Below are 14,218 nucleotides of genomic sequence, written 5' to 3'. Positions count from 1 at the left end.
ACTGAGGTACAATTTCTACTTATTTGTATAGGTTACGATATGATCTCTCATCTTGTATATTCTTGTATTACGATTTATCGAATCGTAACTGGATGTTTCTGTTAGGAGCTAAAGGATATTACAACACTAATGACTTTTTAGTTGACTGCACACCTTGGAAATGAAATGATCGCCTCCAGGCTGTTTCAAATAACTAAAATATAATTATTATTTTATATATGTAAAATAAAAAAATATCCCGCTGAGTTTCTTTCGCCAGTTCTTCTCAGGTCCGAGGTATTAAATTCCGAACCGGCGGTAGATTTTTGACCATCAATAAGCAAGTGTAAACACTTCTATATTGAATAAAGCTTTTTGACTTTGACTTTGAGTAGAATATATAAAACGGCTGAACGGAAACTAAAAGGTTTCGATTCGATTTCGATAACGTTACAATTCGTTACTAAAATTAGCGCCCTGACAGGTAGCTTTTATTATGAAATATTCAAGAATGTATAACATTACGCTACGCCCTTAGGGCTTTAAGCAGTATCGTTTAACGCGGGTTTACACGCGCGATGTATGGTTTAGTCACTTTTAATACTGATATATACAGTATAATATAGTAATGTTTTATATATACTACAAAATGAATTAAACATAAGTAACTTGAAATGTAAAATTATAACGTAGTTTTTTTAGATATTTTTATTTAACTGTTACTATGTTTTAGTCAAATTTAATAAGCATTATATTTTATTAAGAAATATTAAGTCTTTAAATACCTATAAACAAATATGAATTAAAATATTTACTGTATGAATCTTGACCGCGTTGAATGGTGGCTAGAATGCTAGCGCCATTTCCCCGTTCGAATCGCAACTGTTGAAACTGAATTTTAAAACATATCCTTACGACAGATTACACTAAAATTTTGTTTACATTCAAACTCTCTGCGGGCAACGCGTTCGTGGTATTAAATATTCATACGTTTTTTTATGTGTGATATTTGTTATTAATAATTTTTACAAATGGAAATTAAAAAACTTAAAAGAGAATATGTATGTCCTTATGTATTTTATATTGTCTTTATAATAATACAAAACACTATATAATGGGTTACTTCAGAAATAATTATACAAAAGTCACTATAGAAACAGGATTGGAAAATACTGTAGAACATGATCTAAATGTGGTTCAATATAAAAATATGTATATAATTATTACAGTATTATATATATATTGCTGATAAAAAAGGATATACATATATAATACTGATGCTACATACCTGATGGTAGGTTTAGTTTATCTTTTTTTATGATATAGAAATTTTTTTTTCATCTGTGTAGAAGCTATGATCCCACAGACAGAGAGATCCATATGTTAAACTTATAACACCCCTCTCTTTGCTTCGGGAATTAATAAAGTACAACTTTTCATATTAATACTTAATAGCGTGATTTCTGTAAACCGGTTTAAGGTTTTTCTTATAGCATTGGTAAGCAGACGCTCATAACCACCACCAGAACTTGACTCGCGCAACCAACCTTGGGAACTCATCCTTCAAATCCTTCAAGCAACCGTACCAAGTATAGCGGTAGCGGGATTGGCGGTAAAATATCTAATGATCTATTCAGACGGACTTGACAAAACCTTACCACAAAGTATATAAAGAAAAATTAAAATGACTTGTAAGAGAATTTGAATACATATTCCAAGCAATGCAAGCAAGTAAAATATAAGTTCTAAGGACAAGATATCTTAGAGCAGAATCTCATTAATCAATCATAAATCTCAATGTAATTTATATTCTATCTAAATACGTTCCATAGTCACATTGTGAAAAAAAAAGACAATCAAATGTTTACTATCAAGTTAAATTTAGAAGCAATTATTAATGTTTTGACGCCCGTGTGTCGCGAACTTCAATAATTATTATATTTTATTAAGTGCGACACGGTATTATCACGTTTGTAGATTTATTCGTATATTAATATATCACGTACAGTCTGCAAGTGCAGACATTATTTTATATATTTCGCATCACACTCGCAATGACAATAGCGTTAAATATATACATTCACTAAACTCATATTATACGAGAAGCTATCTGGAAACCGGCTGTCTTGGTATGGGCATGTTATGCGGAGGAATGAGGACCATGTTGTGAGAAAGGTTTTGAGAATGGATGTGGATGGATATAGAGGTAGGGGACGACCCAAGAAACGATGGATGGATTGTGTGAAAGACGATATGGTTAGAAAGAATGTTACTTGTGAGATGACGTCCGACAGAGAAGTATGGAAGAAGAAGACATGCTGCGCCGACCCCAAGTAAAATTGGGATAAGGGCAGGAGGATGATGGATTCACTAAACTCATATTAATATAACATCGTGAGCAAGCCTACATGCGTCTAATCGAAATCAAAATATACTTTATTCAAGTAGGCCTTTACAAGCACTTTTGAATCGTCATTTAACAAATTATATTAAGTAAAGCTACCACCGGTTCGGAATGTAGATTCTACCGAGAAAAACCGGCAAGAAACTCAGTATTTACTCTTTTTCAACATCTAAAAATACAGTCATGTTAGTTAAATACAATTATATATGTATGTTATCCCGCCTGGAAATGAAAAGGCATTAACTCCACGCTTTTTTATCATCTATGTAATCACGTATCGAATAATATGCCATCTTTATCGATGTATTTTTTTACAAATGATTTGAATTTATGGTATGATATTTATGTCAACGAAATTCTGTCATATGTGTATCCGCATTAGAGTAGCGTGGTAGGATAGGCTCCTTCTCAAATTGGAGGCCTTAGCCCAGCAGTGGGAAATTTACAGGAAGTTACTTATGAGGAGACAATTTCTTTAATGACTTACTTATAGCAGAGCATACAGCACGTATCGCTTTAAGTTTTAACATATAATCTATAATATTATTATAAATATTATACACGAGTAAAATTTATGTAGGAGGTAATCTCAGGAACTAAGGATCTTATTCTATAAAAATCCCTGGCAAAAACCTATATTATTCCCTCGTGCTATGGACCTTATATTTTGCACCCGTGCGAAGCTGGGGCGGCTGCGCTTTGCAATTAAGGTTTAGGTTTAAAGATTATTTATTCTCATAAAGACAATCTCATCACTTACATGAGAACACAATTGAAAAAATACGAACAATTTACAGACATTCGTTGTTTTATTTTTTCATTTTTCAATGGAGCAAAATAACACACAAATAATAAAACCCAAAAAACAAGACACCCCACATGAATTAAAAAAAAAAGAAACAAAAACATCACCACGATTTGAAAACCACTATAATTCCATTCTACAAACTGAGACAGTATTTTCACTTGTTTTCAATCCAGTCTATTAATGAGACAAGACTTAATTTCATATTGTTATATTTTCTATGTATACGTGGATAATATTTCGATAGCTTATAATATGTCCCGCATACTTTTTGTAAACAATATGTTCTTAAAATTATCCGGTAACATATATGTACTTAAGCGTCAATAACAATGGTTATGGCGGCTAGCGATGTAAAAAGTCACAGGATAAATCCTGACCAGCCACTCCTGACACAAGTGATAAACTTGAAATGAGGGGGTCAATAGGAATATTCGCAATTCTTTAATTAATTATGGTCATTGCTACTATTATTTTTATAAATTAAAGTGACAAAGTAAAATAAATACATATTTCGTAAATTATTTTACTTTATATAAGTCGTGATTGCTACGATAATCAACATTTCTACGATAAAGCTCGAGGATTTGTATAGTTAATCTTATTGTATGACGATCTTAGAGAGCAGTTGCCATAAACTAATATGACAAACACGGGTCAACTCGGCTATAAATAAACTTAACAAAGTAATCCTTTTAAAGGTTATTTTATTAAATACTCGCTAGACATTGTTGAAATATCAGAGAATCATGAATCGCCGGATGAATATTTTCTTTCCGAATAGGATGTTGCTTGGCCAATCGATAATGACATGACATTTAACAAATTATGTGACTGTAATCGAATAGAATTTTTAATGAAAAGATTCCAAATGTTTTGTTTATTTGTATGTATTGTATATTTGTATAGCAAAGATTTTTTCGTTCCCATTAATCCTTATAAAGCTGTTGTTAACATCAAGTAAGTATTTAAGGAATAGTATTAGAGAATACATTGATGAATAATTTCAAAGGAATCTTTTCAACATAATAACAATTCAGTGCGAAAACAAATCTCTATTAAATACTTACGTATTAATTAAAAATTATGTTAGCAATACTTATTATTCAGTATTTTTTTATGTATAGTCTATTCCAATTGAACAAGGAATAAAGATAAACAAACCTAAGATTTACGTATGCGACGCGATTTGCTAATAACTCAGCTATATTGTACACTTTTAACAAATCTTGACTTGATATATTTTATTTTAATACAACACTAATCCACTAAAGTTCTGATAACAGTTTCGATGACGTTCAAAACGGCTTTTCTGCAAAGTCCATAATAAACATCATAGATTATTCAAGTTTTCGACCAATTATATTGCGCCAATTCGCTATCAAATGCTGTTTTATTTGGCGTTTGTTCTTCTGTGATTGGAATAGACTATATATATAGGTATATTTATTTTTAGTAACAGAGTAAAAAAACACCGCGAAAAGGTACAGATGCGAAAATATTAATAGAACAAAAAAGTTTCTATATTACATCCTGAATGAACATGTTTTGCCAACTGTACCTTTAGTTATTTATGTTAATAAATATTTAATCATTGTGTTGTGTTTTTGTCCTTGACTTCCAGTAACGATGACACTCATACTGCCATTGTAATATATAACAACAAATAAATATAAATCAATCTATAATATTTATGCATCGTATTAAATCACAGACACACACACACACACAACGAACTCAGTATAACTTATCACTTCACGCTTGTTTATTATTGAATTAAAATACTTTTTAAAGTATTCTGATAGTATATATTTATATATAAGTATGTTATGACATCATTTATTTGAAAATTGTAATTTCTAGCTTCTCCAGGCAAGACGAAAAGAGGCACAAAGTTTTTCTAATATTTTTATCAGTTTGAGTCTTATCGTGACGTTACTAGTATTTTTTTATTGTCAAAATTTCTCCGCAAACGTTCAATGTAATGTACGTAATTATATCATATTATTATTATTAATTTTAATTATGTCATTTTAATTTGCCTGCATTTTATTGCTACGCAGCATCACAATCTGAACTCTTGGATTGCAAATTGATGTCGAAATGTGAACTCTACAATGACAACTCCTTCTTTGACTCGGTGTTTGTCTGTATTAGGTTGCGTTACTTGGTGTTATAATTCTGTGGAATTCTTCATCTGGTCTGGGTGGTATTTGACCAGTTTGTGCAGTCTGGTCAACTTTATTATGGATCGCCTTTTTGAGATTGAGAATCCAGAATCTCCTTAGTGCTTGCGAATTGTGCCTTCCCCATTCTTCATCAGTCTCCCCAAGGCATCTGCCCTTTTATCGGTGTCATTGATGGTTCCAGTCTTATAACCTTTCTCAATAAATAGAATGATTTAGACAAATAAAAAAATGTTAAATTGGACTAGTAAAAATCAACTCAGCTTTAGATATTTGTAAAGATTCTGGCGAAAAATTATATTAGGCATTACATTTAAATATACCTAAACTCTTTAATAAAACCAGAAGTCATTGACCCCTCTAACCTATAGTTACCCTCATAAATTATAATTTCTGTACTTTAGACTAACTCTAAAATTCCTAAACTACACAAAGTACCTTATAAACTTAAAATATTCAAAATGTATGAAACACTCACAAAGGAATTCCTATTACAATCATTCACGGTATTTCCTACAAAGCCTTCGCTTTGTGACGAAGTTATACGCAATAGTCATCCTTGTTGTAGGGTATTAAAGGTTTTTATAGCGTAAAGGTTAAGTCTTGCAAAAAATGCAGGTAAGATTATTCTATTGCTTTTGTAAATTGAACCATAACAAATGAAAATAAAGTTCAAATTAACTTTCAAATCGTAATAAAGGGATAATTACGGATGATGCCTATTATTATAACTATATCTGAGATAACATTAAAATGTAAACGTTTTTTATGAGTTTCATGTCTTTTTTATGTTTTCTCTAGGGTTTGCCAAGCAATTATAAAACTAAACATTTTTGAATAAACGTATTCCTTTGGTATACGTTTATCTTTCTCGTTACAGACATACAGCCTACATGCTGTATGTCTGTATCTCTCGAGGTACTGAGTTCAAATTTCATTCATGTAATTTAAGTGAATATTTTTGAAGATATTACAGGTTTAAAACATACCGGTTTGTACTGTCTAATGACTGAAAAACTGAATGTTGTAAGACATTCTGTAGTATATTTAGTATCAGCATTGCACCCGTGCGAAGCCGGGGCGGGTCGCTAGTACTATAACATATATTTCTTTTTTATTTGAAAAAAAAAGGCAATAAGATAAGAATATGCATTCACACAAATAAAAATAATTAAATGCATTTCAATATAAAAACGTGACAGAACGCATCCTGCCACTGAGTCACAATGGAGTCACGGCCTACTGGTCACTGTGTTGAATCTAGTTATGGTAATAGTTGACAATGCTTTTATTAACTTAACAAATACTGACTATATTTGTCGAGCTAGAGACCTCGTTAGATTAGGTCGTGTATCCGTTTAAATATCATTAATATATAATTCTTCTGTACGTATGACATTGAAATCCTATGGAATCGGACCGATTTTGATGTTTTAGTGTGTGTAGGTTGGTTCCAAAATGGTTCCGATTGGTGGCGCCCGATCAGGTTCCGGGAGATTATTTAACAAAGTGAAACAAAAAAAATATATATATTTTACGCGACGAGCAATTAGTATATTATACTTATATCTAAGCTGTGACGGCATAGTGGTTAGAACTTGTAAATATCCCCGATTATAGTAAGTTTTCATTTAATGAAATTTGTTACAATAATTCATCCCGTGCATTTATATAGAATAAAAATAATTGAATATTTTGAAGCAAAACTCATAAGAACCGCCGATCGTTATCAACTGTTTTATGAATACGGTCGTTGTTTATATAACAAAACTCGTTTTCACGTTAACACGCGAAGTGTCACGTGACCTCAAACGGAAATAGAAAAATGAAAATATATATCACGTACTTTATTCGCGCATAAATGTTCGCACGAAAGCCTAAAGTATGAAAAAACGAGCCATCGAAACAAACGACATTGAACACAATATTAGATCAAAATATTGCTTACCTCATGTGTATAGGGGCATTATAAGCAGATCCCGAAGCCAATAAGTAATATCGAACGTAATGTCAAATTTTCAGTAGGTAACTGCTTATAGTTGGACAGTATTACATACATTATAACACAACCTAACTGCGGAAAGCAAATGAAGCTGTTGGTTCGGGATTTCTGAATTTCTCTCTCTAGTCATGTCGGATTCCTATCCCTTGATAATATGTGAGATATAATATCGATATAGTTTGCACATCCACTTATATCGTAAATTTCCTTTAAACTAATAATATAATAATTTTTTTATTTAAATATATCATCAGTCAGTCGTGTTATCCAACAATTCGACTAATCGAAGTATAAATATTAAACACAACAAGTAAATAAATGAAATTCGTTCAACGATCCTTCCTAATATTTGGTTAACTTAATTCGAATCGAATACATAAATTCGTTAACAATGACATTTAAATTTCGAATTTTAAAATTAATAAATTGAAATATAGAAAAAATATTAATGTTTTTAAACAACTTTAAAATCAGACAAAGGTCAAACATCATAGAGCCAAGCTAAATAACTCCATTATTTGTTATAAAAATATATGATCACTATGTTTAATGATTATTATGTTTAGAACAAAGTGTTAAGCTTGTGAGCTTGGATATAAATAAATTCCTATGAGTGAACACGGAATGACACAAGCATCTATTTGATTTATATGTCACATCTAACACAACTACAGAATAATAAATATATATAATATATATTATTAAATCTATATAAATAATATCATAACGCTATTCGTAATTGATCTTATTACGTAAAACAGAAATTGATATTTCTGTCATATGACATGCGGCCATTGTTTTATATGGGATAGAAGACTTCTATGCTAATATAATTAATCTAATTACCTAAATAAATAACTAAATATATTAGTTTTGTGTGATGGTGACTTAACATTATTTATATTTACCAGTCTAGAAAGGTCTTAAACGAAACAACAGCACAACGTTATTTATTTTATATCATAGGCTTTTTATTCTGAAAACGACCTACGACACCGAATCCCCCCCCCCCTCTTCCTACCACGCGGGCAAAAACAACTATCGGTTATAATTATATAATTTTGAAACCTTTAATCCTGTATAATATACTCAGATAGCCAAAATAGAACCATGAGAAACAGACAGCTATGATAATGCTACTTATAATTTTTTAATCTGTTCTATTGTTGGTTTTTAGGGTTCCGTAGATTAGTCAAAATATTGACAGAGTACTAGTAGGATCTTGTTTATAAAAAAAAAGTTTATTAATATACCAGTAGGTGAACCACAAAGTCAAGTGACGTTTCGGTATTAAACAAACGAGGCAGTCAGGTAGAATTGGGAGGGAGACTGGCTACGTGATGGTAAAAATATAAACCATTGCTTGTATCGTCAATACCAGGTCGCCTTCGTTCTAACTGCTTTGAGCTGTAAATCGGTCCTATTTAAACCTACCACTGGTTTACCCTTCCTCTTAAGTTTGCCTATTAAATATAAAAAGGAAATTTCAATTCTGACTGATATTTCTAAAAATGTCTGTATCCAAACATTATATGAAATGGTTATAAAAAAACCAACTTCAAGTAATACTCGCTCAAAATAAAACTATAAATGAAATTGGAGCGAAAAATAGAAAAATAGAACCGAATGGATAATGCTTTTTTTTTAAGTCGGTAAAGAAAGTATAATTAAATTAGAAAATAAGCATAAGGAACCCTTCAAATGCCATTCTGAATCGCGCTTCAGTGGTTTTTTATTAGTATTAAGTCACAATCGCAAAGGTCGATACGTAATAATCCTGTCATAGTATTTTAAAAAAATATAACCGGTAATAAATTAAACCTATTCCGTACCTGCTATAAGACCATTATATTCTATGAAATATAACTATAAATATAATCTAAAATATAAGCATAATGGCGTCCCGACCGATTTCGGTTGCGGCGGCCCATCTTAAGGCAGACTAACCATCATCGTCAATACACCATCAACCTTTGGAACTAAGATATTCTCACTGACCTTATAAGCCGGAACACAATATTAAATATTGCTGTTTGCCTGATGAGTGAGTGGTAGGGCTGTGCAAGTCCGTCTGGGTAGGTAACCCAGACGGACTTGCACATGCACTGCCCTACCGCCAAGAGATGAACCACTTCTGCTCATATCGGAGACCCGTGATTTCTCTACTACTGGTCTGTCGTATGTAAAACATAAATAGCAAAAGACCGGAAAGGTATCTGCATGGCAAAGACCTTTTCTCCTTGTAAGGAAATCTTTGGAAGCTTATTCCATATACTGAATGTTTTTGCAGAAAATATATGGATTTTCTCATAGGTACGCGTAATTTGTAAGATAAAATTAATACAAACAGAATTTGAGCACAAAATAAATAATTGTTGCTTGCCCGAAACCTGACATCATAGATTCAGTCCCAATAGACAAGATAGCCCAGTGGCCACCTTCAGAAAATGACTGACTGCCTTGAAAAGTGACTTGATTTTTAGGTCATCGTAATATGTATTGTGGTAAAATGAAAATATATAATTATTGATTGATTTTGTTCATATGTAAGAGAAATAGATGACAATACCTTAGGTTTTTTTTTATTAATTCGGTTCATATGTTTATATATTAATAATATTACATCCAAATCCAAAAAGTTACGAAATTTAAATACGATTATGTTCATTAAAAAATAACATAAACAATGGACATAAATATGAACAATAAACAATAGATTCAATTACATAATTATTTTCTGTCAATTACTATTATTTATGAGATGCGTAACATTTCCTGGAAGGATGAAACTTAATCACTTATTATCACATGTCAAGAGTACAACGCCATCTATCGGTGAATAGATAACGTATCTCTACAACGCCATCTATTGACAAATAGCACTATTCCTAAAATATAGAAACAATTTTATGCAAATACTTAGTACTACTAATTTTAAGCTTTATTTAATTATATATATAATGTTTATTTTTACACAAATCGACTTTATGTAAAGTAACTCAAAGACTATATTTTTTCAGTGCGATTATTCATAAAAAATTTTGACTCCAAAATATTATTAACTCCTTTTTTACAAATACAAATTGAATTTTAAATAAACTTATAAGCCCCATTCCACTTAATATTATGTTGAGAAAACTTGCACCGTGAGAAATCGGCTTAACCAATTATGGCGTCTGGATTAATATTATCTAATATCCATTAGTAGCATCGTTATAGTAAGTTTTGTAACACTTTTAATTTCGACTTTTGCGTACAAAAAAAATTTTTTAAGGATGACAACAGTATGCATACATCGGAATATTATGAATAATTAAAAAAGACGCGAGTCATATTATAAAATAAAATGTATTATATAATTGAATATTTTTATAACTATTACATTACTTTCCAAATATGTCGGTTCATATTTTTCAATTGTGGACGCTTTTAGAAGTCACTTCTTAAAGTTAAAGGACGACTGGATTGTTTCCGTTATCACTTTACATAATAAAAGTGGCAGTCTGTTTCGAATTCTAAAAATACACTTAACGGCTTTTATCGTTACATGATTTTACTTTAAAAAACCGTTAGAAAATGAAGTGTCACCTTTTTGGGTTTTTTTTTTGTAATAGAATTCCAAGCACGGACTTATCCATAAGGACATTTAAAAAAACAAATTTGGCAATGAAATAATATTTATCGTATTAATGTCAATATAATACCTTATCACGAAGATGATTCTGTTTGATATTTAAATTTAATAAATATTAAACTTTATGTATTTTGATACGAAACCCTATACATTGTTATGACGAACGACCGACATACCTAGCGGTACCGACATATACCAATTGGAACACAGCTAGTGTTAAGTCACAACACAAGTCAGTGTTGATCCGAACAGCGAAGGGTTTACGCGCCAACTGAGCTGACAGATCTCGCGATAGAATTCGATTCGAATTTCGAACGCGACACTTGAAGACTTGTTTCTTTTAAAATATTGCTCTGCAATAATTTTTTATTCTGTTTTTAACTATCGATTGCATTTCTGTACGAAAATATTTTTACGTTTTATTTTTTAATTGTTTTTTTTGTTGTGTTGTGGTTTTTTTTGTGCTTTTTAAAATGTTTTGGACCGGGCTGGCTGCGTAGTAAGAAGGAATATATTTTTCGGTAAGTACAAATATTTTTAGGTGATTAGCTAACTGACAGTATTTTATAATTATAAAGTAACAATTTATTAATATTAAACGTAACATATATTTGTATACGTTTAAAAATAAAGGAATAGTAAATTATCAGTCTATATTTTTTACCGTTACTAATAAAAAGTTTAAAATAAATTTATTTGCTAATCTGAAATATTTAAAAAATATATATTGTTGATTTTTGACAATATACTTTATTATATTTAAATGCTACTGAAGTCAACTTATTTCCTATAATTACATTAATATTGTAGCTTATAAAAGTATCACTTACTTTTTATAATACAAACATCAACCAAATTATTTAAAATATAAATAATTACATTAATAATAAATAAATTATACTATTACAAAGATATCAAATATTGCAACGTTTAACGTTTCGTAAACTTGTTATAATTTTTATGAAAATACAAATAATTCTGATCTTTGAACTTATAAAAATAAACTAACTCTTTTTTTAAATACTTATTAAAAATTATATTTATAATCTGTGCAATAAGCCAGATAAAAAAAGCCTATTTCAAGGTTATGGGAACCTACCAGGGTCCACTTGCACTATCGTCGTTGACCTGCTTCTATTAAATGCAGGTTAACTTTATAAGTGATGACATTTAACAGTTCGCCTACGCACCACAATTATCAATTCATCAATGCTTTGTGTGAATCTGTGCATTCGACATTTAAAATTTATTTGTTGAAACGTAACTGACATATTTATACCCGTTTTTTTATTAATACTCTTTTTATTAGTAAGCTTCAACACAATAGATACGAAACTCGTAGAATATAAAAAAATGTTATTAATTTTATGTAAAAAAAATTATTATTGCTTTAATATATTTTTGTTTTTAAATTATGAAGGTATTTAATTTATGATTGCATTTTAAAAAATTAACTAGAAATCGTCACAACGAATATATTTCGTTAAAAAAAATATATGTAAGTATAATTTTACACCTCGAAATACTTTTAGGTTAATTAGGGGCATATAGGTTTTATGTTATAAAAAAAATATGTTGAACATTTTTTTCAGTATCCTATTAAAATTAAATAGATACGATATGTTATATAATTACACCTCAGAATCTATCTCGTAAGTACCTACACTTCTATTAAAAATGGGCAAAGAAAACGATGTGTACGAACGAATGTCAAAATTGAAATATTATATAATGACGTACGTTACAAAAGAGTATTTAATATATAACGTCTACTTTTCATAACTTACTAACTGCTCGGCCTGATTTATTACGGATGAAATAAGATTTGTTTGATGTAAAAAAAACACTAAGCCGATTGCAACGCACGCACAAAAAGTCACTTAAATCTGTTCAGCAGTAGGTACAGGAGACTGTGATATACAAACTCACATAACCAGACGAATTATAAAAAAATATATTCGTGCTTAAATAATTAGTGTACCACAATTAAATACGATCTAATTGACTGACACGACGGAGACTATATATGGAAAGTAATTTATTATTAACAATGGTTCCGTATACGAAACAATTGAGCGTCACTGCCGCAACAAACATCGGCATCACTACGATGACAAGAATTAACGCCATAATCTATTCCAACGTTCTAAATTCAATATAACACTGAAATGCTTCGTGGTTGATCTTTGTCAGAGTACGTTTGGGAAGGTACCACCCAGTCAGCATATTCTAGTCTACCGCCAAACAGTAATACTTATTATTATTATTGTGTTCCGGTTTGAATTGTGAATGAGACATAAAATTTTAGTTCCCAATATTGATGGCACATTAGCGATGTTAGGAATGGTTAATATTTATTACGGTACCAAATGAATCGCAGCGGTTCGGAATATATATTCTGGCGAGAAAAACCGGCAAGAAACTCTATGTTCTTTTCTAACATTCGAAACACAAAGTTAAGTGCAATTAAATTAATATATTCTGCCTGAATGTCAACAATATACTGTTTAAATAATCGGTACAATCGTTTTAGAGTATTCAGTCAACGCACACGCGTCGGACACGAAAACTCCCCAATAAAGCAATAAACTGTTCCGCGTGACTTTACTACGTATTGCGTATAATTTCGTTCTATTTGAAAACATGAATTTAGTCTCTGCATTAGTTTACGCCCAATTTTTAAATAGGTAGGCCTAGTCTAGTTAGCCAGCTGATAGCAAATGGTCATGAGCACCCACAGATGTTAGCGTTGTTAGAAATAATAATTATCCCTAACAATCAATTTATTAACATAAGAATTGATAACATTAACTGCTTAAATATATATACAAATATGAATTAAAAATAGTTACTGTATAAATCTTGACCGCGGGGAATGGTGGCAAGAATGCTAGCAGCATTTCCCCGTTGAATCGCAATTCCGATCCTCTGGGCTAAAAACGAACCAGCCCTCCTGTCACCAGTGGAGGCAATAAGGCGAGGTGTTATACTTTTGATGAAGCTTTTTGCACCATTACTCCAAGGGCCAAGTGTTTCGACAGCAAAACAGCGCCAATGTACCATCTACCATGTTAATTAGTCATACTAAGATTTTATCTACATTGTAATTATACTGCCTCACTTTAAACCCAAATATAACAATACTAAATATTACTGTTTGGCGGTTGATGTTGAATGTATGATGATTGGATACTTAGTGTTACATACT

At 30.8% G+C, this 14,218-nt stretch overlaps 1 protein-coding gene across 2 annotated transcripts in view; it reads left to right on the top strand.

Moving 5' to 3' along the window:
- Nucleotides 1–14,218, top strand: part of LOC113398515 (phospholipid phosphatase 2-like) — a 91,015-nt gene that overhangs the window by 7,056 nt on the left and 69,741 nt on the right. Inside the window, exon 1 of one of the 2 annotated variants that reach the window (XM_064217755.1) lies at nucleotides 11,235–11,531. The exons of the other annotated variant lie outside the window; for it this stretch is intronic. The gene's annotated coding sequence lies outside the window, so the exon portion shown is untranslated. Of the gene's footprint in view, nucleotides 1–11,234; nucleotides 11,532–14,218 lie in introns of those variants that run through there. 2 annotated transcript variants of the gene reach the window in all.

Source organism: Vanessa tameamea, chromosome 18 (genome assembly GCF_037043105.1).
Source record: "Vanessa tameamea isolate UH-Manoa-2023 chromosome 18, ilVanTame1 primary haplotype, whole genome shotgun sequence".
In the NCBI taxonomy this organism is placed as follows: Eukaryota; Metazoa; Arthropoda; class Insecta; order Lepidoptera; family Nymphalidae; genus Vanessa; species Vanessa tameamea.
Note: the sequence above shows the minus strand (reverse complement) of the source record. Positions and strands in the feature narration are given on the sequence as shown.